The 26,928-nt window shown below is 38.1% G+C and overlaps 1 protein-coding gene and 1 long non-coding RNA gene across 4 annotated transcripts in view; one reads left to right on the forward strand and one right to left on the reverse strand.

Moving 5' to 3' along the window:
* The window catches only part of pvrl2l (PVR cell adhesion molecule related 2 like), a 144,783-nt gene that overhangs the window by 95,274 nt on the left and 22,581 nt on the right, over positions 1-26,928 (reverse strand). The gene's annotated exons all lie outside the window — the stretch shown is intronic.
* Positions 17,320-17,590, forward strand: LOC143701913 (uncharacterized). The gene is made up of 2 exons (XR_013190199.1): positions 17,320-17,467; positions 17,517-17,590. It is a non-coding gene; the product is annotated as an uncharacterized LOC143701913 (long non-coding RNA).

Consider the following 26,928-nt stretch of genomic DNA (forward strand, 5'->3'; position numbering starts at 1 on the left):
TTCAAGTGTTTGTTTTTGAAATAAGTTTGTTTTTAGTTCGTTATTTGATGCTATAAAAACAACGCTGTGGCGTCATGATTGACAGCTGTGATTGACAGGTTCTCTGGAGTGAGGGCGGGGCGTTGATTTCACGGCTTTACTTCCTGCTCACTACTGCGCAAGTCTGGGCAGACTCAAGTCCCAAGATGTCAGCGCCATATCAAAACACTGGCGACTTCACTTCTCGCCAATGGAAGAGAGCGAAGGGGCGTCGTCCATCTTTTTTTACAGTCTATCGTTCCACCCAATAACCGACAAGAAGGATTTGGGGGGTTAGTGCGCCGATGAGGAGAAAGGAGGGTCTTATTTGACAATACTTTAAACGTCAACAAGAAGTGACGTCACCCGACATGTCTTAGAGTACTTTTAACTTAAGGGATACAACTATTGACTACAGAGGGACTTTAAATGGACACACTGTAATTTTCTCCTCATTAAAAAGTTTTACACCAAGTAGGCCTACTTTTGAAAAACATGATTAATGACCAATACAACTAGTTCTACCTCAATAACTCTCCTGAAACTGGCCTTTCTTCACTTGTGGAATATATAAATCATTGATCAGGGCAGATAGATTATCTACAACGTAAACTACTGTTCAGAAACTGGGAGAAACAGTTTTTTATGTTTTTAAAGTATATTATGCTCACCAAGGCTGCCTAAATAAAAATAGTCAAAATTGTGAAATATTATTAAAATACCCGCCAAAGCTTAATTTTCAGCATCATTACTCCAGTGATCAGTGTCACATGATCCTTCAGAAATCGTTCAAACATGCTCAAGATTTCTTAGTATCAATGTTGATTATCAATGCTGCTTAATCGAAAATGTTTTACAGTTTTTCAGGGTTCTTTGATGGATGAAAAGTTCAAAAGAACAGCATTTAACGAATCTTTGTAAATGCCTTTACTGTCACTTTTGACCAGTTTAACAGATTGTTGCATAAAAGTATTTTTATTGTTGAATAAAAGTAGCAATTTATTTAAAAGAATAGCGTGGTGCAACATTTATGCTGCATGTGTCATTAAAAATTTAACCCTGCCATATCGACACATTAACACAAAATAAACAAAAGTACTGAGTTGCACCTTAAATAATTAACCTTCAAATTTATATTCTAATATTTCCATCATATCTGTAACAAAATGTAAGTAGAAGAACTATAGTGGACAAACAACACAAACCAGTATTAAAACTGTGTGGCTCTAACTGCACTCAAGCACTTCATTTTTTACAGTTCACATTAGAGCCTCCACATTTAAAACAATTGTATGCTATAAAATAGCATTTAAACTTATTAAAAATGCATTTATTTTTACACTCCATAAAATAAACAAGCATACAAAAGCTAAAGGCCAAATGAGGACGTATTACTTTTGCATAAATAAAGAGCCACCGATGAGCTGTAACAGCAGTTTAACTGAGTAATAATTACAAAATATGTAACCTGATTGATTTAAAAGGTTCCTACCAATGTTTCAACCAAACCTATGACCTTTATATGAATAAGTACAGTTCTTTAGGAAGGAAACGCAAATTAATAATGAGAACCTATACTGTCTGTCTCCTATAAGTGCTGTATGTGACGCAAGTTATTTTCCAACAGTAAGGCGAGTTATAATCTTTAATCTCTAAATGGCCCGGAGGTGTAAAAGGTCACTGTGGAAGCAGAGGGGAAGAGGGCATGAGGTGAAGAAAGGGAGGCGCTGGAGTTTGAAGGCAGCCAGTGATGGGAAAGTAGCGAGTAGAGCTTGTTATAATCCGGGTGTGAAAACATATGCGTACCCACTCGTGAACCGAATGACCTCGGCGTTCCCTGCAGGCACGACGATGGTATCCATGCCATGATAAAGAAGACCTTGAATGTGTGTGTGTGTGTGTGTGCGTGTGTGTGTGTGTGTGTGTGTGTGTGTGTGTGTGTGTGTGTGTGTGTGTGTGTGTGTGTGTGTGTGTGTGCGTGTGTGTGTGTGCGTGCGTTTGTCGATCATCGCGCACACACCTCCAGCTCACTGAATCCATTAGCTCTGCTGATTGTGTGATTGGAGCAAAATGGCCAGAGAGGAATTATGTAAAGGTGGCCCGGCTCACCTCTCTTTTTATGTTTCCATTCCTCGTTTCCCCCTCTCTGGTAGCCTACTTTTCTTTTTTATTCTCTTCATTTCCACCCATCCTTTACAGCTCTGAAGTTCTCACTATGTTGAATGTGAAATCGTGAAACAAATTCCATCTACTGCGCTTTATGCCATCGCCCGCTCGCCCTCCCTCTGCTGTCTCTCACTACCTAGTAATCTTCTATCCTTTATAAACCCACTCTGTTTCTGTCTCTCACTCACACACCCCCCTGTCAAACGTACGCCGGGGGACACACCCTCATCCAGACATAAAACACTAGCTCAGAGTGAGCACACACCGCCTAAAGCTGTGTGTTCCCCCTCAGACATCAAGCAGATCTTTTCTCCTTCTTGATCCCATCTCCTGCATCTTTATTTTCCCTCCTCCCGTCCCTTTTTTTCAAGGTCACCTTGCGTCTTCCTCTCAACCATCCCTCCATATTTCTCCCTCTTTCATCTCTATAGTTCCTCTATTCATGCCTGTCTACCTGCATCTCAAATTTTTTTATTCTTTTCACTTTCACTTTACTTTATATTTCATTCTTTTATCTTTTGTTAGCTTTTCGTCTTTCATCCTCGGCCTGCTATAGCCCTTTTCTCTAAAACAGGAAGTGTGCCATTAGGTTTCCATGCGACTAAGTGGAACACGGTTTCCTGGCCACTCTCATCTCCTCTTCCAATGAAACTCAGCTCATTCAGTTTTTGTACCCTTCAGTTTGGTTCCAAAGCCTAATTAGTCGCCTAGCCGTCCACTGCCTACTTAGGGAACGACATTCCTAAGTGACTACCTTCGTAACACTATCAACGGCAAAATGAATCTTCAGATGTCGGAGCTATCCGAAAATTCTTTACAAGTTGTACGAGGACGTGAGCGCTTTTTACAAGTCGGAATCTCATGCTTGGTGTAATTCCGCTATGGTGTGAATTACTTTAACAGCAGATTTCCTGGTGAAAAACTACATTACCCATGATTAATAAATCTCCAATCAGAGAATCGAAACAAGCAAAGTCAGTCTCCGTACTATACAGTATCTATATACACAATCAACATCTTTAAAACAATCGTTTTTGTAATTCGATTATGTAATTTGAGGTGCTTCATGGGATTGTAGTCTTGTACTCAATGAAACTTGTCATGTTTGTCATTCACATCATAACTGGTTGGTTTGATTCATGGCTTGTAACTCTGACGAAAAATCTCTATGGGAAAAAAAATCAAAAACCAACGCCACTGAAAAAGTGGATAGGCGCTAATGCACTATAAAGAGTTTGATAGCAGCATTTTACTAAGCTAACACTGCAATACAATAAGTGAAAAAAAAGAAAACAACTAGCACACACAAATGTAGTAGGGCTGGAACTAACGATTATTTTTTCAACTGATGAACCTATCAATCATCTTTTCGATTAATCGACTAATCTAACGATTAATCTCCTAACCAATCCAAGCTTGTGTTTAGCTGTTCTCCCAGCTACAAAGCACCCAAAGCGCCTTTAAAACCAGTCAACCGATCAGCCTGACCAGGTTGGGAGACCAACAAACCATCTTAGGCCTGTTTAAAGGGATAGTTCACCCAAAAATGAAAATTATGTCATTAATTACTCACCCTTTTGTCATTCTACACCCGTAAGACTTTCGTTCATTTTCGGAACACATATTAAGATATTTTTGATTCCGAGAGCTTTCAGTCCCTCCATTGGGAGCAATTTACACAGTCAAGGTCCAGAACGATAGTAAAAACATCATTAAAGTAACCCATGTGACTCCAATGTTTTAACTTAAATTTTATGACGTGATGAGAGTGCTTTGTTTGCACAAAGAAAACAAAAACAAAAAATCTCTATGTCTCATTGCTTTTGTATTTACAAAATAATATTATCCAAAGCACGTTCCTGTAACAGCTTCCAGTCTTGAGTCAACACAACATGCATGCATCGTGGTGTCGATTGCAGGTCTATAATTTGGTAAATAAAGTGGTAAATAATGTTTCTGTGTGCAAACAAAGCACTTGCTCGCTTCATGAAATTCAGGTTAAACCATTGGATTCACATGGATTACTTTAATGATGTCTTTCCTATCGTTCTGGACCTTGAACATGTAAACTGTGTTGCTCCTAATGGAGGGACTGAAAGCTCTCGGATTTCTTAAAAATATATCTTCATTTGTGTTCTGAAGATGAATGAAAATCTTACAATTGTGGAATGACATGAGGGGGAGTAATTAATCATTTTTGGGTGAACTATCCCTTTAAGATGCGTTTGTCTGCAGGGACATGCAGGGACTTTAGTTTTGGCCAAAATATGGTTTCCTAGAAGAAAATGGAATAGCCTTCGTGCGCTGCCTTCAAATGCTAAGCTTATAGGTTTTCTTCCTGTATTGACACTGGGTTATGAACACACAAGCATGTGTGTACATTACTTAAAGTAATATCGTATTTATTTTCTATAAACCATTACAGGTCACTACACGCAAATTGTCTTTGCAGCATTGTGCATTTATTTGTGGGAATAATTTAAAGTGCGAGTTTTGTTACGTGACAGAGGTTATGGGTATGACTACTGGAAGTGTCTGTGGTGCACTAGATTATGGCTGTTTTGCACGTGTATGTGTGAGATAGGCACGCATTTCGCCATCCTCCCCGAGGACCACGAAACGGCAGCAACAGCAGTCGCGGACCCATCTTTTTTCCCCAGGAGATGGTGTTCATATGTGTGTGTGTGTGTCTGTCTGTGTTTGTGTGTCTGTCTGTGTTTGTGTGTCTGTCTGTGTTTGTGCACATGTGTGGCAGGGGCCCATTTCTTCATCCCCAAGTGAGAGCGCCTGAAATGGAGACAAAAAGCCCTCCTGCCTTCTAGCGGTCTTTACACTCACGCCACATGAATTATTTCCCATAACCCTCTTGCACTGATTTTTTTTTTTTTCCATGAGTGTGTATGCATCCTTCTGCTTATTTTACAAATTCTCACGGCTGTTTTCCACACAAAAAGCAGAGGCTGGCTGCACAAACCTATTCTACATGTAAGCCATGCATTATTGATACGACTATTTGAAAGAGGGGGAGACAGAAACTCCTCTCTTATTAAATTATTGACAGGCAACATTTATGCTGCCAGCACCTGACCCAAGGAGGAGGAGGAGAAACTGATGAGTCGGGCGGGAAAGAGGAGGAGAGATTGTAGAGCAGAATTAGAGAAGACAATGACAACTGTTTTAAGGATCATTAAGATTCTTCAAGCAATATAACTTTTCTTTTATTTAGAGGATCCAAAATGGACATATGCCAAATGCCAACTGAGAGGAAAAATTGGCTTTGCCAAATACAATGTAGGTGCCAGTTGGCTGGTAACTCTATTTAGAATTGGAACTGCAAGATGCTACATGGTTTAAGACTGACTCTGATGTAAGAGGTGTGCACAATTAAAATTAAATCTACTAGATAAATCCACACAAAAAAATGCACTTATAACGAAGCAAATGCATCTGCATTATTTAAATGATTAAATAATGAAATAAGTAGTGAATTGGTAGGTGGGAAAGCATATAATTTTGGACCCTGCAAGTAAATGTTCATGCTATTTCTGCCATTAAGAGATGGAGAGACCAAGAAAGCAAGATAGTTGTAAATGGGCACTGAGAAGAGCAAGAAGAAGATGGGTAAGAGAGACAGATAAAGAACAGCTGGCAACGAAATGAGGATGTAGAGTGAAGGGGGAAAAGAGAAGGAACAGACTGAAAAGAAAGAGAGAGAGGAGCAGCAGGAGATGGCAAGGGAGCTAAAGAATGAGGTGAAAGAGGTGGAACAGAGAGATCGGAGCTGAGGTGCAGGAATTGCAGGGCATGAGAGCAGAAGGGAAAGATAATAAAAGAATAAAGATGCAGGTGAAATGAGAAAACGGGGAGTGAGCGAGAGAACACTGATGCAGGGGTGAGGGGGAGAGCCAATCTGTAAAAGGTGAACAGGTGGAGGAGAGAAAACTGCGAATATGAGGAAAAGAGCATGCCAGGGGAGAAGGAAAGAAAGAAGAAGAGCTGAGAATGAGAGCAAGTATTTATTCAAAAGGATTAGAGCTGCACAATATATCATTACCACATTGGATATAGTGATTTGTGAGAATACCAGGCATGAAAGTGTGTTCGCATTATTATTTCCATTTCACTCCATTTTCCTGGAAGAGAAAGAATTTTTTTAAATATTCAATGTAAATTTAGTTCTCTTTTAGGGTAATTCTCTATCATTAAGATGACTTTGGCGCTATCAGACACAGACAAAAAGCCAGAAAAACTCAAAATTAGATTCATACTTTAACCCTTTAAGAGCACTATCCATAGAAGCAGGACGCTCTGAAGAGCTCTTTTCCCATAAGAGCGCATGTTAGATTGAGTGGCTGTAAGCACATAACGATAGCAGATCCCAAGCTGTAAGCATTCATGCATAGAAATGAGCCGGTAAAGTAAATTACTTGAAAAAAAGTTTGAACAACCTCTACAAATGATACTTTGTTAGGCATAATAAACTAATTATGCATGATTTTTCCATCTTTCATGCTGTATGAAGCCAAGCTTCCCTTGTAGCATATTAAATTACTGATTTATATAGTGTAGATTTATAATATCATGAAAATACTAGTTCATTGATATTGGCAAGAATAGACACTCTTAAAAATAAAGGTTCAAAAAGAGGTTTTCGCAAAGATGCAATAGAAGAACCATTTTCATTTCCCCCCAAAAAAGTGATTTTTTTTAAACTCTTGAATAATATCTAACCTAAAGAACCTTTTCCAACTATAAAGAACCATTTGTGCAATGGAAAGATTCCATGGATCTTGAAGGTTCGTCATGGAACAATGGATGCCAATAAAGAATCTTTATTTTTAGGAGTGTAGGTGCATTTCTAAAAACGTAGGTTTGATTGTGGGGATGAGTGAAGGGAAAAGCAGCTCATCTGCATGACAAAGAAGAAAATGAGAACAAAGAAATGAGAGAATATAAGCAGTCTGCAGGTGGGCACACGTACGTGGACGCTGCACTTCCTCCATTATTCCGCCAGCTGGATGGCGAATCACCAGGGGCCTCGAAGCGCTGGACAGCCAGGCTCATTTGAGTGCCATTAGAGGCAGTTTTCTTTCCTCCGGTTGTACACTTACACTAACACTGAACACGAAGAATGAGGGTGAGAGCGGAGAGGAGGAGAGTGCACTTAAAGAAACGGAAAGAGACGGGGATTGTTACAGCACATTTACTCGCCGTCATCAATTCTCTCTCCTCATTAGCCCGGCACAGGTCTGATCACTTTGTTAGAATTGATTCAGGACTAGTGAAGTTGTTTGCCCGCCACTCTGTCTAAAAGGGACGACAGTGTACAATTACCTTACAAGCATGTAAACAAGCCACACAAAACGCAGCGAGGGAGAATGAGAGGCGCTGCGCTTTTGTGGGGCCCGACTGTGTCTAATGTGTGCATGTGCGAGTGTGCATGTTTGGACAAAAGTATTCCCTCCACAGCGGGAGCGAGGCATTGATTTTCCCATATTACCACACGTCAGGGCCACAAAGAAAAGCCGCCGCCACCATAATTACAGCGTGCCAACTGCAAATTCCCCAGACCAGTGCGTTCGCCTCCAGTCCCCTTCTGATTGACTGCATTTCCCAGAATTCCCTAGATTCAGACTAGAGAAGTGAGAAGTAATTTGCTTAAAGGATTAACACTGCCAAAAATGAAAATGTATTCATTATTGTAATAGCCGATACAAAAATAAAATAAAAAAACTACAAAAATTGATAGATAGATAGATAGATAGATAGATAATATCTATCGTTATTCACTCGTTATCTTCACCTACATTGTAAAAAGTTATATTATCAATAAGTTATGACAAGATTTGTTTTTACATTGCTATAACTCATCAAAATAAGTTAAGCAATTTCAACGTTTTTATAAGTTATAAAATATTCAACTAATTTTAAGTAAGTTTAATGTAATTTAAGTTGAAATGACTTTTGGTATACTTAAATTTTTAAGTACCATCAATTTTTAAGTTGAGGTGAACTCCAGAATCGAATTCGTTCAATCACTGAATGAATCATTCAGATTAGTTTTGTGAACTGGATCAAATTATTATTTTAAAAAAACAAAAGAAGAACCTTTTGTTCATGAGCAGGACTCACAAAATTTGTCTGTTCCTCTCAAACGTAACGTATGACTTCAAAATGAGTAAGAAGAATCATAAAAGTGGTTCATATGATTTATATTCTGAAGTCTGACAGCCCTAGTTCTCATTCAATTTCATAATATTAACAAAAGAGATCAGGATATGAGAAAGTCATGAGAGTGAAAAATGCTTTTTATGTGAACTTTTCCTTTACACTGTGAGAATGAAATCGGGGCGGGGGGGGGGGGGGGGGGGGGAGCAAAACTCATATGTTAAGGATTAGCAATGCGGTCTTCTGGGACTTTCTCCCACTGAATCAAAGGTTAATCGCATTACGAAAAAACTGCATGATAGAAAACCTCACCACAGCAAATATGAGAGGGTCACAGGCATGGATGTAAACGTGACTGATTCGGTGTGTTTAAAAAGACGTGGGCGTAACGGGGGCGAGTGAGTAGGCCTATGCATGCATGCAGATTATTCAAGGCGCGCTGGAGCTCTCGGATAAAGTGTGTTCATCTGCGTGTGACTCAAGTGGCAGTGCGTCGGCCGACAGCCGTGTGCGGGAATCAATTAACGGACACCTGTGTGTGCTACAGTAAGACATGTTCCCATGAGTGGGCCAGACTCGGCAAGACCACCCCATAATGGAGCCCCAGCGAGCCACTTGCACAAACTTAGATACGAGCACACATTCCCCCGAGAGCTACTGTCGACATGCAATGCTCAGCGTTCATCACATTACCGAAAAGCCCTAAATCACATTATAGCCGGAGTGTAGCCTCTGAGCTAACTGTTAGCGCTGATCTCTGGTAGGGGACAGCGTGGCAAAAACCAACTTTGGGAGAAGACGGCAGCTGGCAGCTCCTCTCAGTGTTCATATTTATAGGAAATTCCCACTGTAGGTTTATGAGCATCCACTGTGGTAAAACGCCACGTTCCCATCCCGAGTGATTAGCCCCCTAAATGAGAGCGGGTTGATGCTGAGCACACTTCAGTGAGTATGCACCCCAGAATAATGGAGGTTAACAAGTGAGCAGACGAACCGGGAGGGATTACAAACGACACTAGTGCAAGTAATCAGGACACTCTGACATTGAAGGCTTTTACAGAGTCACGCTTTCCATCCAGTAACCGTGGAAGAGACGGAGCATGTTTCCAATACTCAATGAGGAATCGAGGAACGGCGTAGCCAGACTTTTCACTATAAGTCTGGTCATCATTGCAGCTTATTATGGTCGAGATTAGCCCACTTAGATAAGAAAGGACATAAAAAAACACATAAAACACCAAATGCATTTCAACAAACCAGACGAAATACAATGAAGCAACAAGTTCTAGAGAAACCATTATATACAGTATAATAGGGTCGAGTTAATTATCGAATTCTCAATTTTAATTGATTCTCATTTTGATTTTGACCATTTTACCATGCTCACTTCTCAATAATTAATCATACTTGGTGTTAGTTATTCATGAGTACTGCCTTTCTCTCTGCGCTATGGTGCGCTTGATAAATTCATTACACAAAAGTTATTCGTTTCTCATGAAGAGAAAAATACGGACTGTAAATACATTACCAACCAAACAAAAAGCCATTCTTTCCATGAGTGTTGTCACAAGTCGCTCTCCCAGTGATATACCTGATGATTTTGCAGTTAATTACTTAAAATGCAATTTATCATTGTGCAAAAACAAAAAACAAAGTACAAGCTTTTTGTGCAGGTTATAGGAATGCTAAATATAATGGTACAATTACTACCCGCAAGAATCTGATGCAAGATCCACCAATCAGAGAGGTTCCCGAATCTCAATCGATTTTTTTTATTGGTTACAATGAATGTTGTGTTTTAACTTGGGTGCTCGACCTTTTCTGTCCCCTATGCTGACATTAACCAACAAAGATGGTTGTTTATCATTAGTTCATGACAGCTAAAGCATTAACTAATTAATTAATTGAACCTTATTGTAAAATGTCACCAAAGAACTTGTTGGAGAAACCCAGTACCTCATCAACACTACTAAAGGACATGGTATCTGAAGCAGACACATACACAAAACATGATTGTTCCAAACCCAGCAGAGGACTTTCAATTCTCTATTCCCTTTCTGAATTTTCCAATCTCTCAAAAAAACTCAATATGAGACAAGGCAGAGGTGCACCTGCGGACAAACAGATCATAGCATCCATGGCCTTCACAGAAGGCAAGTTTCCTTTGAATCATTTTAGAGGGAGAAGCTCAAACTCAGCAAAGCTGCACATTTCTATATCAAGCCTTTTAATCATAACACAGTATTTGGAATTGAACGAGGCAGAACAACCACCCTGCTACAGCTTATCTGGGCTAAACGTCAGGTGTTTTCATTCGCTGGTGTTAGTATCCATGCATAGGCAAACCCGCACACACACACACACACACACACACACACACACACACACACACACACACACACACACACACACACACACACACACACACACACACACACACACACACACACACACACACACACACACACACACACACACACACACACACAGATAGCTTTGGGATTTGGAGCTCTAAATTAGGTTGCTTGTCGCATTTTCCCCATAGCGAGCTGTGCTCTGATTAAAAGCGCCCAATCTCTGGTTCGGTTTAGTGCGTGGTATTGGTCTCTCTCTCTCTCGTGCGCTTAATTCCGTGTCTACCGCCACACTGATCCTGGGATTTCAAGGATCTATGACTCAATTTATGCTTAAAAAAAAAAAAATTATATATATATATATATATATATATATATATATATATAACAAGAGCTGTGGAAACCAGTTCTATAACATCGGCTTCACATTGAGTGGCTGCTTGCACATCATGTGGCATGAAGGACGTTACCTCCTTCTAATAAGATAACCCTATTGGCTTATCTGGCTGTCAATCAAATCCGTACACGTCCTTCACCAAAAGCAATACCCAATAATTTGATCCCAGGCCATGAACACCATCTGGGTTAACCTGAGATGAGATAGATTACATTGAGATGTGCCAAGCCACAAAACATCCTGAGGGGTCAAGATCCAGCTGGCTACAGTTCATCTGGAGGAAAACATCCTGGGCTGTTCCTGAAAGATGACAAACCGAGATCCGAAGACAAAAAGGCCCATCTGATACCATTGTTTGTACAACATCCTGTCCTGTGTGATACCTTAAGGGTTCCCACCCTTCTGACAAATTAATTTACATTATGTTTCTTACAGGACTTTAAGGTATTAGAGTTTTAAAAATATCCATATTTCTATAGAGATTGCACTAGTAAAAAAATATATACTGAGAATATAAAAATGTCCATGACCTTTTTAAGATTTTACTCCTCTCTATGCCTTTTAAAGGCCACAATTTGGAATGATCTGATATTTTGTGGTTTTTAAGGAACCTCGTATACGTTCCTCTGGTCGATTTCTGCAGGTAGCATATTATTCACTGCCTATGATATCCCATAATCACACAAGTGAAAGAGTAATTGAATCTTGGTGCTAACCTTTAAAATTTTGCAGTACACACTGCCTGGCCATCAGATTTTTAGATTTGAATAGCCAAATGTTTAAGAGTCTATGATTGGATCATTATTGCAGTGATTATTATGCTATATGTTTGGCAATAGTTCTTCTAACCCTTATTGAGTGTGTAGCTTTTCATTTCTTAAACAATCATGTAGGAAAACACATCATGGCCATATTCCAGGATGACAATATCAAGATTCATCAGGCTCAAATTGTGAAAGAATGGTTGGGAGGGAGCATGAAGAATCATTTTCACACATGAATTGGCTTCTCTGAGTCTCGACGTTAAATTCATTGAAAGTCTTTGGGATGTGCTGGAGAAGACTTTACAGAGTGCATGACTCTTGCACTGTCAATCCAAAAAGGAAGAGAAAGTTGGCACACCACAGCTCCAAAAATTGAAAAATATGCATTTCATGTTTTCACCACAGATGACGAGCCTAATGTCTCTTCATCAAACTGTTTGCAATTTATTGTGGTTGAGCAACCTCTGAACTTGTTGCCCATTTGATGTGTGCACTTTCTGTTGAACCTTTGTAATACAAAATCTTGACTAAAAATTTATGCACCTCTTGATGGAAATAACATCACAATTATTTCCATCAAGAGATTTTTGGTCAAGATCTTGTCTCAAAAGTAGATGGGTGTCACATCACACCTCCTTTCCCTGTGCGTAAGCCCTTTCAGACGCTTAAATCCTCTTCACACACACATAGACACACATCTCTCTCACAGATGTTATGCCCCTCAAATCAATCACAATACATCTAAACGTCCTAAGCCAAGATTACTCTGCACCACCACCCCTGAAATCCCCCCCGTTTTCCATGACCTCAGTACACAACGTTAAAGAGCCACATCCTTTAGTCAGAGGGCTGTTTGCAGATCATTCTCACTCATTAGCTCACAGTTACTTTGATCAGACGGGGCAGATGCGGATTTGATCCAAGATCAGCGCCCTGATATAATGCCCTTTGCCGTGTCTATTGCATTCTACAAGCCTATCTTTATGCAAGCAAGTCTGTGTCCTGATGGGCTTCTAACAAGCTTGCCCGGTATTGTTAGAACAGGGCTTTAACAATATGCTGCCGATATGTGCTTCCCCGGAAGAAAGGTTGCCTTTCTCCGCTTTGAAAAATAACACCGGCTAAAAAAGAAGAACTGATCAAAGGCCAACGCATACAAGTGCGTCGACACATCAAGAGAGAGGATGGTTAAGGGATACGGGGAAAAAGCTGCAATCTCGGTCACGCCCCTTGTTTTCCAGGAACATTTGTTGTGGTGATAAGAGTCACTGTTGTCAAGGCGACAGCAAGAGAAGAGGCAGCTGGGTGACGGAGCAACAGCTGCTCATTCACAGTCACATCTGGCGACAAGAGCGTTCATCTTTGTGCCAACAGAGCAAGAGAGTGCCAGCGGAGAGATGGAGAAACAGACAAGAAGAGAGAGAGAGAAAAAAGTAGGGATGTTCAAAACGGCATATTTTCAAAAATGAATAGGTGGTTAGCCAGAACAACAAGCCAACTAATTGGTTTTAACAAAGTCTTGTAGAATTAGACTGGCTTAAAAGGGGGCCTTTACTTACGACATGTTCCTTTCGCATCATTCCCCACGCAAGTGGCTTAAAAAACACTTTATAAAAGTATTTGTAAAGTGTTCCTTTGGAACACAAATTAAAGTACAGCTTTTATATACACAGTACATTAGGGGTGTAAAGGTACACAGAAATCACAGTTCGGTAATTAACTCGGTTTTGGGGTTTGTTGCAACAGAAAATCCCAATGCTAGGTTTTCTTTTCCTTTTTTTTTTTTTGAACAGACAATAGTCTCAATAGTAATAGTAGACAATAGTAATAGACAATAGTAATCTCAATAGACAATAGTAATCTAAAAAAATTAAGGAATTGTTGATTTGTTACTCTAATTGATAGATTGACCAGTGCTGTGCAGTGAAATGCAGTAGCAGAGAGAGAGAAATAAATATATATATATATATATATATATATATATATATATATACACACATTGCATAACATAACATAAACACATATAGGCCTACATAACACTCAAAAATGTCAAATGATAAGTTACATTTATTATTTAAAAAAACGACAGATAGACTTAGCGTTTTTCTGTATCCTCACAGAAAAATATAGCAGGACTTTTTAATATATTATACATTAAAATGTCCTGCTATATTTTCCGTGAGGATAGAGAAAAACACCACATAAAAGAGCTGGAGAATTAGTCCAACTGTTACATAGTTCTTTTTTGGATTCCTCATGTGCCGTCAATAGTTATTTTGCTTTGCCTCCAAGCATTGTCTGTTCTACCTCAGAAAGTGACATCTGTTCTCTTTCTCCAACTGTTTTTCCCCCTCTTCCACTGTCTCCATCTATTCATCAACAGCCATCTCAAAGAACAACAAACAATGTGTTAAGCAGACCTTCAAAAGCATGAACACCCCGGTTCTCCTCCGGCACACCACACTGATCATCGCAAAGGGTCAATTTACTGGGTGAATTTTACAAACTTGTCAAAAAATATCTCCAGGTGATATTTCACCCCAAACACAAAAGAAAGGAAATACGGTTTTGTAAGAAAATAAAGCCTTTTTTTTATTATTGTGACACTGTTTTCAATCAAATTAAGCACAATTCTCATCACCGTAATGCGGAAAAGAAAATCGATTTAAAATGTAAAGTACTTTAAAAAAAAAAATTACTGACTGTACTGCTATTTATTTAATAATGTTATGTTTTATAGTACAAAATTGCTGTAATATAGTAATGAGAATCTACTGAGAATAATAATTAGGCTTAAATTATTACTATTATTGGCTTATTATATTAGATATAGACTTCATAATTTATGACTTTTTCTTTTTAAATTTCAGGTGGAATTTGACCCAAGTTTCACTCATAGTCCATAACTCAACCCAAATAAAAGCTATCTCACAATGTAATACTATAAAAACCATCTGTGTTACAAAAAATTATTAATCAGGTATTCAAAGAAACTGCGTAAACAAGGCGAAAGATTTCCTTACAAGCAGAAATACTTTCTTGACAGTTACAGCTCTCCTGTGCTCTCCCTCCTGCGTCTACATTATTATTTAATAATGCTTACATCCATTTGTCACACTAAAAGCAGAACACACTGGTCACAATAAAGATGGACTGCCAGCATTAAAAAACCTTCGAGACCCACGTGCTTCCTCAAACTTGAACTGGCAAGTGTATTCAAAGGGCTGGGCTGCACGTACGCTTTAACACAATATACAAAAATCTGCACATCAATCTTCACTGCGGCTCACAGGAAAAGGGTACTTCAGCACTTTAAAGAGCCTCTGTGATTTGGCAATCCCCTAGCAAGAGTCTGCGGCATCTCCAAACGCCAGCTTGCTCACCACAAGCTGCACTGTGCTAATTTCTCACCTATCAAGAAAAAGCAGAGAGACTGTGGCAGGAATGCCTGGCCTAGCTGGCTCCAGAAGCTCTCGTCTCCAAACTGCACTGGGTGGTCATGCAAACCTATTGGGGGCTAATCATAAAACAAAATGGCCTAGAATTGCTTTGGAGGAAAAGCCAAGTCATGAGCCTCAGTGATGTTATCAAACATTTTCCATGTCCTACTTCCTTTTTTCAAAGCCAGTCTAAACAACTACGCCATGCATAAAGGTCATTTTTATGCCATTTCCTCTTTTTGGTACATTACGCCGGGACATTTTCGGGCGCTGATTTGATGAGGAAAAGTGAAGATCTGTGGAACAAATTTAAATATGGTAAAACATGTAAAGTGCGACACTTAAAACTAAAAGCATCATCTGATTCGCTGAAATAGAGGTCATCAACCTCTTTCAGCCAACGGACCCCTTGGTGGATAGAGTGATGGTGCACGAATGCAGGAAAGACCCCCTAATTTATTTTTTTGCATTTTAAGTCTGGCCTATGACAGCATGAGTTCCATCATAATGGATGTACAGTCATGTTATATTTAGTTTAACTTCATTTTCACCTGAGAGCAACAATATCAATTTAAAATAAATGCATAGATAAATAAATGTACACTACCATCTAAAAGTTTGGGGTCAGTAAGACTTTAAAAAAGAAACTTTTATTCAGCAAGGATAAGGGACATGCTGTAAAGACATTTATAATTTAACAAAAGATGTATATTTCAAATAAATGCTGTTCTTTTTTACTTTCTATTCAACAAATAATAATATTAAAATGATTTCTAAGGGATCATGTGACACTAAAAACTGGAGTAATGATGCTGAAAATGTAGCTTACCATCGCAGAAATAAATTACATTTTAAAATATAACAGTCATTTTAAATTGTAGTAATATTTCACAATAGTTTTCATTGTATTTTTGGACAAATAAATGCAGCCTTAGGGAATATTACCAGACCCAAAACTTCTGAATGGTGGTGTACCATTTTTTATTTTATTTTTTAGAGAAAAAAACAACAAAAACAAAATAAAACTGCAAAGCAGGTACAAATCACAAATTCTATGTGGTGTGGTCAAAACCTCATGATATTTCTATTGACTACAACTGTTTCAGATGCTAGATAATAAGCTTCATACAGTGCAAAATACATTATACAAGGCATTTCAGTTTAGCGATCAGACTATTATGACAGACAGAGTGCCCTGAACTTGTGTTTGAACAACATGTAGTATCTCATGAGTTACTAAACCCACACCTCAAACTCCAAAAGTATGTGGATTCCCAGAGGATTTCTTCCCCTAACAAAACAAGATGGGTGGACAGCTCATGCATGCCTTACAGAAGTTCTCCAGCGCTTCGCTATGCTAACAATAACAGGCTACAAACACATCTCCACCTTCAAAGAAAAGCACTAGCAGATATTTTTACGAAGTGACGCCTTCAAGGTTCCCGTAGCTAAACTAACAGCTTCTAAGAGGAATCTGCTGTGAGAGGTAATAACACAAGTTGTGAGATCTACTGATCTGTGCAGTCGCCGGCAGTTTTCGATATTTCTTGTAAACCACTTAAACCGGCCCACCACGGAACAAAGCGGTCCGCAGTTACACGGTTACGGTTACACACCGAGACGTAGCGGTCCACATATGCCTGGAGGTCAGCTGTGAAGTCTAGAGGAGAGGAGCTCTGATGCCGGCTGAGATCAGAGGCCGAGAGACATTGATTTGGCCCCGAGTTCGTGATCTGGTGTCAGTGTGCGAGCTGAATTCGCAGCGGATCCGTGCCTCATCCATCTCTTACGGCGGCTTTTTTTCCTGCGGGAAACTCCAGCGCCAAGCCTCCCTAATCTTCTTCATCACCTCGGCGCTGCTTCTCGTCGCTCGCACAAACTCACATCACATCAGCTCATTAGCGGGCTTTACAGACACCTTCCCTGTCAGACTCGCACTCCCTCTTTCCTGTTTTTAGATTCCTACACTTATAATGAGGTTACCCCACACATTTTTTTCCCTTCTCCTCTTTCGATCTTAAGTGCCAAAAAGACTCTAGTACCAATTGAGCTTTCTTTCTTAAGTTGACTTGTTTCTCACCTCTTTCTTTTTCACCTTCAGCTGATCTTGATCTGATCTTCTGTTCCATTTTATTATTTTAATTTTTTTTTACAAATTCTGTTTTCTGTTTTATTTTTCCTGGATTATGTTTTAAAGGTTTGATAAAAGTTACCACTTACTTTACTCTTCCTTTTCCTTTCCCCCAAATTCTACATATCCCCTTTTATATATATATATATATATATATATATATATATATATATATATATATATATATATATATTAGTTTTTATATATATCTTTTTTTTTTCTTCTCTGATTATATGTGGACAGTTTTCTTGACATATGGCTGTATATAGTTCATGGTGAGCTTTGATATGATCCTGGTATGGTAAATAAAATAAAATAATAAAAATTTGATCACAAAAAGTTTGTCTCATTAAACAGCATATCTAATCATTTGAAGTCAATGATTAATGATGAGTAATGATTGAGTAATCTAATGAAAGTTCAACTATTAATTTACAATAAAATATACAATTTCTCACTGTACAACTGTGAACATTACTGTATAAATTTAAACTTAGAAGTAAAAATTATGAAATTCTTTAAAATAATAATAATAATATTAATAATACAAAACCAATGTTGTTGTTAATAATAATAATAATAATTATTATTATATAATCATAATTTCTTCAACCAAACCTTTATTTTGGCAGATTGTCATTGAGTTCTATGAGTATTTCACATGCGGATAATTTTTTAGTTATTTTTACAAATGAAATGGTGAAATGCTCATTACTTTCATATAGCAGCATTTTAATAATAAATACTTCCTCTAGTTCATATCCTGATTTGAATTGAATAAATTTACAGCTCTTTTGATTTATAATTCAAAAATTTGCCAAATTCCGTGACATTCCATGCTACACAGTGAATTCCATTTTTATGCCTGGATGTTTATAGGGCCCTATTTTCTGTAGTAACTGTATCCTTCCTCAATCTTATCCTGCTTTTAGTCATTCCCGAGCTTGTTCAGCTTTGACAAAACCTATTTTTTGCCTTCTCTACTTCTTCCTCTCTCGCTTTTCTCAAGCACCTGTGCCTCATTAACCCCCAAAAAGGCCCTATTTGACTTTCTGTTCGTCACTCGATTGCTGATCTTCAATCACGCCACAATTCACATTTAATTCAGATACTCCAAGCAAATTTGTATCGGTTAAAACTGACAGCAGTTCGGCGGTTATAAATGGTTTACTGCACGACTGCTCCGGCGAATAATAAAGCCGCACTTTTCCGGCTCTTTTCAGCGAGCTAATTAATTAGGCAACTCCTCGCAGGCTGTCATGTGCACATGGACCATACACACGGCTGGTTCCACTAAGAATCCCCCGGGTACAAATCCAGTCTAATAAAGTCTTGTAGCCGTGGCAGTAATGGAGTCATCAAACCGTTCCCTTTTACGGAGAAGGCCCTGGACCGTCTCCAGTGAGCGAGTGTGTCCATGTATGTGTCTTTCCAATCAAAGAGCGCTCTGTCATGCTCAAGCTCAGCTCATCACATCCTCCGACGTATGATCTGCTGTTGATACTCAGAGTGTCTCTGACCATCAGTGTCATATAAAAACACATTACTAGTGGCTGCTCAGGGTCAGCAAAACCGGCTACAGATATTACGACACTACACTGTCAAGTCGCCTCTATTAAGAGAAGCAAACTCTTAATTCCACCATAACATTCTACGTCTATATTTCAGCAATGTCACGAAATCAATTTGACCGTGAAACACAAGCAGACTAGCACCAGACCTCAGTTAGGCTGACCTTACAGATGCACATAATGTCTACAGGCCTATGGATACAGACAAGATTTTAATTTGCATATAATACTTTTAAATAGTATTCCTGTACAGTCAAAACATCAGGAAGTTTATGGATTCAATATCTAGAAAATTTACAATTTGAATGCAGTGCATCAGTTTAAATGAAGGTGTCAGCCAAATGCATGAATATATATCATGAATATAATATATAATATTAAATTATATACCCCTTTTATTTTATTTTTATTATACTATATATATATATATATATATACATATAAATAATGAAACTGAAAAATTAAATGATTACAACATATATAAAATAATTATATATATATATATAATTTTTGTATTTTATATATATAATACATTTTTATATATATATATATATAATACATTTTTAAGTTTCATATATATATGTATATATATATATATATATTTAGAACTGAAAAATTAAAATGATTGTACAGTATATATATATAAAATAAAAAATTGATAGATAGATAGATGGATATAGATAATAAAATAATCTAAAGTTTTCATTTATAATTAAATCTAAAAATATTGTATTAAAATTATACAAATAAAAAAAATAAAATATAAAATGCATCTGCAAACTGCACTAGCTTACCGTCTTATGCAAACTACAAGGTGGTTACCATCCGCCTCAGGAGATTGTTCATTATTGGCCAGCTGAGACACATTGTTTACACTTAGAGTCTTAAATGTGTCTCTTGACAACTTGTCAACAAACTACATGCATCACAAACTAGTGTGATCCATGTTAATACCAGCTGAAGGGCAGATGAGCTGAAGTATTCTACTTCACAGGTAAACTGTTGACTCTCTGATTGGTTGTCCAATTCCAATTTAACATGAGTGGAACGTAAGATATAGCCGTTCCCACTTCCCCACTGACCTCCTCTTTCCAAACCTCCCTTTCGCCGGGTCTCTATCTGTCTATCTCTGCTCTCTGCATGTGAATAAATCAACACAGGGAGGGGGTGCGGAAAAATGGGTTGGGGGGAGAAAAAGTAGGGCACTTCAACCTGGTATGTGCAGCCCTAAGTAGTACCACAGAGAGAGAGAGAGAGAGAGAGAGAGAGAGAGAGAGAGAGAGAGAGAGAGAGAGAGGGGTAGTTTCTAGCAGAGAACACAAATAAGCAACACTCTGATGGAAGAATGAAAAGAGAAGAAAGGGCTGTTGGATGTGGAAATAGGAAACCATTTATGCAGCAAGCAAAATGACAGATAGCGTACGAAAGAACAGGGCCGAATCTGAGAGGGAGCAGCGAGAGAAGAGAGAGAGAGAGAAAGAGAAGAGAGAGCAGAATGGATTGAGATGAGGGAATGATAGAGGTGAGCAAATTATGGGAAAGGATGTTGGCACTGAGAAAACAGATGTAGATGGCAAAAGAAATGGAGAAGAAAGAGGACTTGAAAAGGGGAGAGAAAAGTAGAAAAAAATGAAGAAAAAAAACATTACAGATGGGATGAAATGAAGATACGGCTAGCTGAAAGACTGAGCAAAATGACAGAGAAGTAAAAGAAGGTGGAGGATGGCAGATCAGGAAAAGTGCACTAAAAGGTGAAAGTACATGAAACACAGAAAGACAACGTAGAGTTTGAGAGAGCACAGAAGGGCCATGTGTACCCAGAGACTGTGTGTGAATATCTTATGCAAGCTCTGTAGATGAAAGCACATGGTTCTGACATTCCCTCTCTTTCACACTCTATCCGTCTCTCCTGAGGCAGTGTCTATTTAAATGTGTGTTTAATCGGAGAGTGTTACAGCTGTAATCACGGATTGCGTCACAGAACACATACGCACACACACCGCATCCATATCTAACCATGTTCCCTCTCCTCTGCATCTTGCTCTCGTCAGGATGGATGGATGGATGGATGGATGGATGGATGGATGGATGGATGGATGGATGGATGGATGGATGGATGGATGGATGGATGGATGGATGGATGGATGGATGGATGGATGGATGGATGGATGGATGGATGGATGGATGGATGGGTGGGTGGATGGATGGGTGGATGGATGGATGGGTGGATGGATGGATGGATGGCAAATTAACAAACAAAAGAAATCAAGAAACAAAGGAAGATTGACCAAACACTATCTTTGAAAATTGTAAAGTTCTATTATCAATAAGTTATGACAACCTGTGTTTTTTTACATTGCTTTAACTCATCAAAATAAGTTAAGCAATTTTCTACTTTAAGTTGACCAAACAAAAACAAACAAAACACTGTACAACAAACTAAGGATAAATAAAAGCATGAATACATTGATAAAAAGAAACAAACTAACTAAATGAAACAGGGTGAAAGTAAAAAAGTGTGAAAAAAACAAACATTCAAGAGAACAAACAAAAGAGGAGAAACAAAAAACTAAATTAAGGAGCAAACAAATGACAGACAGACAACAAGGACAAAGTCCGAACAAACAAAAAAACAAAGAGATTAAACAATCAAAATGATAAAAGGACCAAACATGAATGAACAAAAAAAAAGGACAAACAAAAGAAACAAGGACAAAAGTACAAATTAAAAAACTGACTGAACAAAGTGATAAATGAACAAACGAATGACCAAAAGCAAGGAAAAACTAAACAAACAAAAACAGAACAACCTTAAGTAACCAAAAAAATGAACGAAGGAGAGGACAAACAACAGAATGAGTAAACACACAGACAAAAAAAGAAGCAAAAGAAGGAAAGAATGAGAGAAGGGCTGTGAGGCTGATGGTGGTAATGAAGATGAACTAATGAGTTGCTGACAAACCCCCTTCACACTCAGCGGGGAGATGACAGAGGGAAGGAGCTACAGGAAGAAAAAAACAAAAGCACAGCAGATGAGTGTTTCCTCTGCAGGCTTTTAATCTGGTTCTGTTGGAAGTTTGCTCGGAGTCGCCCCACATGAGAGGAGCACGCAAGAACGAGTCAGGAAAGTAGAGCAATGCAGATTGAAGAAAGGGGTGCTCAAGAGGGGAAGAGCAATTTTCTTGGCACTGAATGAGTCGGCACGGCCAGAACGACTCCCTCTCCTCATCCAATCCCCCCCTTCCCATTTCCCTACGCTCCCCAAAAACTCGATTACACTGTATCCGAACACACACACACACACACTGAACAAATTACAAACACTGATTTGCGGCAAAATCATGAGGCCCTCTTAGGGTAATGGCTTGTACGGGGTGTGTATGTGCGGAAGCATTGGCGAGGAAAAGAAAGCCAGTACTGTGTGCCACGGGAGAGATTGTGTCCATTCTTGTCCATGCGCTTTTGCAAAGCAAGGACAGATTGAGCAGACAGTGTCTAAAGCCCAGAGGACTAGCCACGCTAAACACCACAGATAAGCCAAGCTATGCTTCTAAAAGCCCTGTTATCGTCTCTCTTCTGCTGCTCTGTTGATAAGCTCTCACCACCCAACAAACACACTTCACTCGCCCGTCCAGGGCTCCTAACCTGAAACATTTGTCCCTTCATGGGCTCGAAACAAAATGAGGAAATGAAATTTAATTTATCCATCTATTCATTCATCCATCAAAAAACTTGGACGCTGTAATTTTGAAAGAAGTTTCTTATGATCAGCAACGCTCCATTTACTTCAATCAAAAATACAGTAAAACCGTAATATTGTGGAATATTGTTATTATTTAAAATAGCAGTTTTCTATTTAAATATATTTTTTTAAATAATTTATTCCGGTGATGCAAAGCTGCATTTGTCAGCATCATTACTCCGGTCTTCAGTGTCACATGGTCCTTCAGAAATCATGCGAATGTGCTGATGTGATGCTCAAGAAACATTTCTTATTATTGTCAATGTTGAAAATAGTTGTGCAGCTTAATACTTTTCTTTTGAACTTTCAATTCATAATAGAATTCTGAAGTCCATGCATCACAATTTCCACAAAAAACGTTTATTTGAAACAGAAATCTTTTGTAACATTAGAAATGTCTTTACTGTCACTTCAATCAATTTTATGCATCCTTTATGAATAAATGTTTCTTTAAAAACAAAATCTTCCTGATTCCAAACTTTTGAAAGGGGGTATATGAAATTAGATTTATTTGTTATAAATATTAATAAAATCTAGATACATTTGTCTACATCACTAATTGACTAACTGACCACCCCTTGTCTGAATATAATAAAATTTTTTTAGATAAAACCAATCTATTTATTCAGGATTTACTTGAGATGGATTAGTTGACTCGTGCAGGAATCCCACCACCAAGTTTTGCACATTCCTATCTAAGAGGATTCAGTAAATCTTCAGTTATCTTTGAATGCAAGGCTGCAGCTTTTATGATTTGGTTGTATTTTTAGAGAGAAAACATTAGCTTTTAATGCAAGTCTTAGAGCAACATTACTGTCAATTTATCTGCTTGACTCATGCATTTTCATGACGCATGTCGATTTGCTTGCCCTCTGCTAATGTTCATGTTGCTTTATGCATGGTAGAAAATTATTTTAAAAACTTCACATTTTCTGTTGTTGCCCCGTACAAAACACACTTACATGATGTGGTTGCTAGAGCAGTGTTTGTTTGTTGCCTAGTGTTTGTTTCCTGAAGTCAGTAAAAAATAATTATAAATTTTTTGGTTCCTCAATATTGTTCAGGTCACTATTTATTGTTCTCTCAGAACAATAACAAAAAAAATACAAGAAAAAGGAGTTTGAAAATCCCTACCTTTATGTAATGTACCAACAATTATGAAAAAATAAATAGAATAAAAAGTTATTTAAAAATCTAAATAAAATTATAAACAAAAATGTATCAAATGTAACAATATTTTACAATAAAAATATTTTACAATAAATCATTTGTCAAAAAAATTGTACAAATAATTTAAAAATAAATTCATTTTAAAATAAATAATTTTATATAACTTAAAAATAAATAAAAGTTAATTTAAAAAAATAATAATTTAGAAATAATCAAATACATAAAAAAATAAAAAAATAAAAGTAAAATATTTTCAAGAAAGAAAGAAAGAAAGAAAGAAAGAAAGAAAGAAAGAAAGAAAGAAAGAAAGAAAGAAAGAAAGAAAGAAAGAAAGAAAGAAAGAAAGAAAGTGCTAGCAATGTTTGCCTTAGAAAACACAAGAAATCAAATGCAATTCATACAGTATTGTCATTAAAAATATATGAGAATACTGCTGAGCTAGCAACTTTCATATGAAACATGATAACCTCCAAAGATGAGAGACATTCTGGAGGTATAAATTGTAAAAACATTGTCATTGTTTTGTTTTTTTCCACCATCTTTGCTTCTCCATCTCTCGTCCTCCTCTCTTTCACTGCTGTGTTCTTGGATGGCTGAGCACTAGCTATTGCCCACTCCAGTGTGGATACGCTCCGAATCACCTAATAACTCCAACTATTTTCTTCAGGGCTGGTCTGCCTCTGCCATATTTGTCAGTCTTGATGGTGACTCTCAAGCGACCTGTGTGACCTCTGTCTAGCCCACGGCCTCTCTGACACCATTCCCCCGAACCTCCGCTAGCTCTTCCTGAATCCTTATGATTTCAGGCCAGATGGAAGTAGAAAAAAAAAGAGGAAACAGAAGAGGAAGAATGTGGGAGGAAGAGAATTAGAGATGATTAAAAAGGCACAAACGCATTAAATAGTGTGTCGGCTAAAAGCGAGAGGGGAGAACGTGAGAGTTTAAGATTGAAGGGAGGGGTGTATTTCACAACATCTGTCCGCTTTGTGTTTGTACCCAGAGAGGAAGTCTTATCAGTAGATGATTGTTAGCATGTGTGTAAATTTAGAAAAATCTGGGTGGGCAGCTGCTAATGACTTGAGCGCTGCCGCTGAAGTTTGAATGGCCGTTGAATTGAAATGTCAGGAGGGCCTCTAAGGAAGACATATCAGGCCTGACCATCTGAAAGCGTACATACGTGCGCACACAGCTCACTGGAGGGGAAGGTTAAGTCACCGTCTCTCAAATCCGTGGTGTCTGTTCCCTTTTCTCAGATGATTGCGCCCAAGCCACAAGCCCACTTGCCCTTTAGACGGCACAAAACACACACTTACGCGCACACACACACTTTTTCGAGTCTGAGTCCAACTTTGTAACATTTGATTTTTAGAGAAAGTAATCCCGGAACAGATTATTCAGCTCCACCGCACCACTAGTCGGCTATTTGACCTCGCTAATCGACAAGGCGTTTTTGGACTTTTGTTGGGTTTGACCAATTTATTTATATATTTATTTACTTTTAATCTTCCAAAATGTGTACAACATTTCTCATATGTATATTTTGTGAATTGAATGCATGCAAATTAGCATTAAAAAAAATCAATACTAACAATTAATTAAAATAACCAAATAAAAAAATACAAATAAATAAAATTATTAAAGGGCATGAACTGCATTGTTTCATTGTTTTATTATTTTATAATGTTTTATGGGTTGCACTTGTAATGTTACTATGAACTGTATACATCAAAAATTGTCAATTTAGAGATAAAAGGCATTTTTGCCATGATTTCAGCCCTCTGATTTGAACGTTCTCTTTGAACACTGTACAAAGTTATATATTATCAATAAGTTATGACAACATATGTTTTTAAATTGCTTTGACTCATCAAAATAAGTTAAGCAGTTTTCAACTTTAAGTTATACAAGGTTCAACAATTTTTTTTGTCAGTTTGGTGAAATTTAAGTTGAAATGACTTAAACATCCAAGTTGACTGTACTTAATTTAAGGTAGTAACTTTTTTTACAGTGAAGCGATGTGAAGACAGTCTGCTGTGAGACTTCAGTGTAAACGCCCACTGCTACGATTGGCTAATATCTTTGCATAAGAAATAGCTAAGTATTACATTTGAAAATCTCTCGACAACTTTTACCACAGCTGTCAAGGTTAACTTAACTAATCATGAAAAGAGTTGATTATCATTATATTTAGATCTAGGCTATAACATTATATTTAGATTGTGCCATTACAAGTTCCAGTGATGAGCAACAAAATAACAGAATTATTTAAACCAACTTGTGATGTCATAAATACATTAAAACAATTTATTATAGATGTAAAAGAGTAAGACTTCTAGACAAAATAGTCTGCACTACTGCATGTTTGAGTGTGGACTATTGTCCAGCTTAGTTTAAGTAAGGTTAGGAAAAGTTTCTGCACCAGCACCATTTTGATGGAAAACACAAACAGTCATCCATCATATTCAAGGCAGAAAGCTTTCGAACACATGGCTGAGTGCTTGTGTGAAATACTTAACATGTGCGGCTCTATTAGAAACTAGCTAATGCCATCAGCCAGCTCACCATATGCACGTTATGAGATTTGTATTCAGTAATGGAAATGTAAGTTCAATCCCAAATGTAGGGCTGGGCGATAAATCGATTTTATCGATTAACTCGAATGTGTAGTTTACGCCGATTTTTTTTTATGAAAATCGGTTTTCTCTTTAACAACCGCCGACGCTCCCATCTGGGCTCCCGTAGTTCCGACCGGGCTCAGCGCTTGCCATGATAGAGATACACAAACAACATGCCAAATGAGCAAGACCACGGCAGCAGAAGCACACCCGCCGAAAACATTTACAAGCTGAATCTGCAGGGCCGCCAACTCTCACGAGTTCACTGTGACAGACGCAATTCTGTCACTTTTTACACGCTCTCACGCCACCCATCCATTTACGCACGCAGAGAAAAATCGCGAAGCAAAGAGGACACTTACACCGACAGACAAGACAGAGCAGGTTACTAT

The sequence above is a fragment of the Siphateles boraxobius genome, unplaced genomic scaffold (assembly GCF_051911475.1).
Source record: "Siphateles boraxobius isolate OS27281-9 unplaced genomic scaffold, OSU_SipBor_1 33, whole genome shotgun sequence".
NCBI classification, from domain to species: domain Eukaryota; kingdom Metazoa; phylum Chordata; class Actinopteri; order Cypriniformes; family Leuciscidae; genus Siphateles; species Siphateles boraxobius.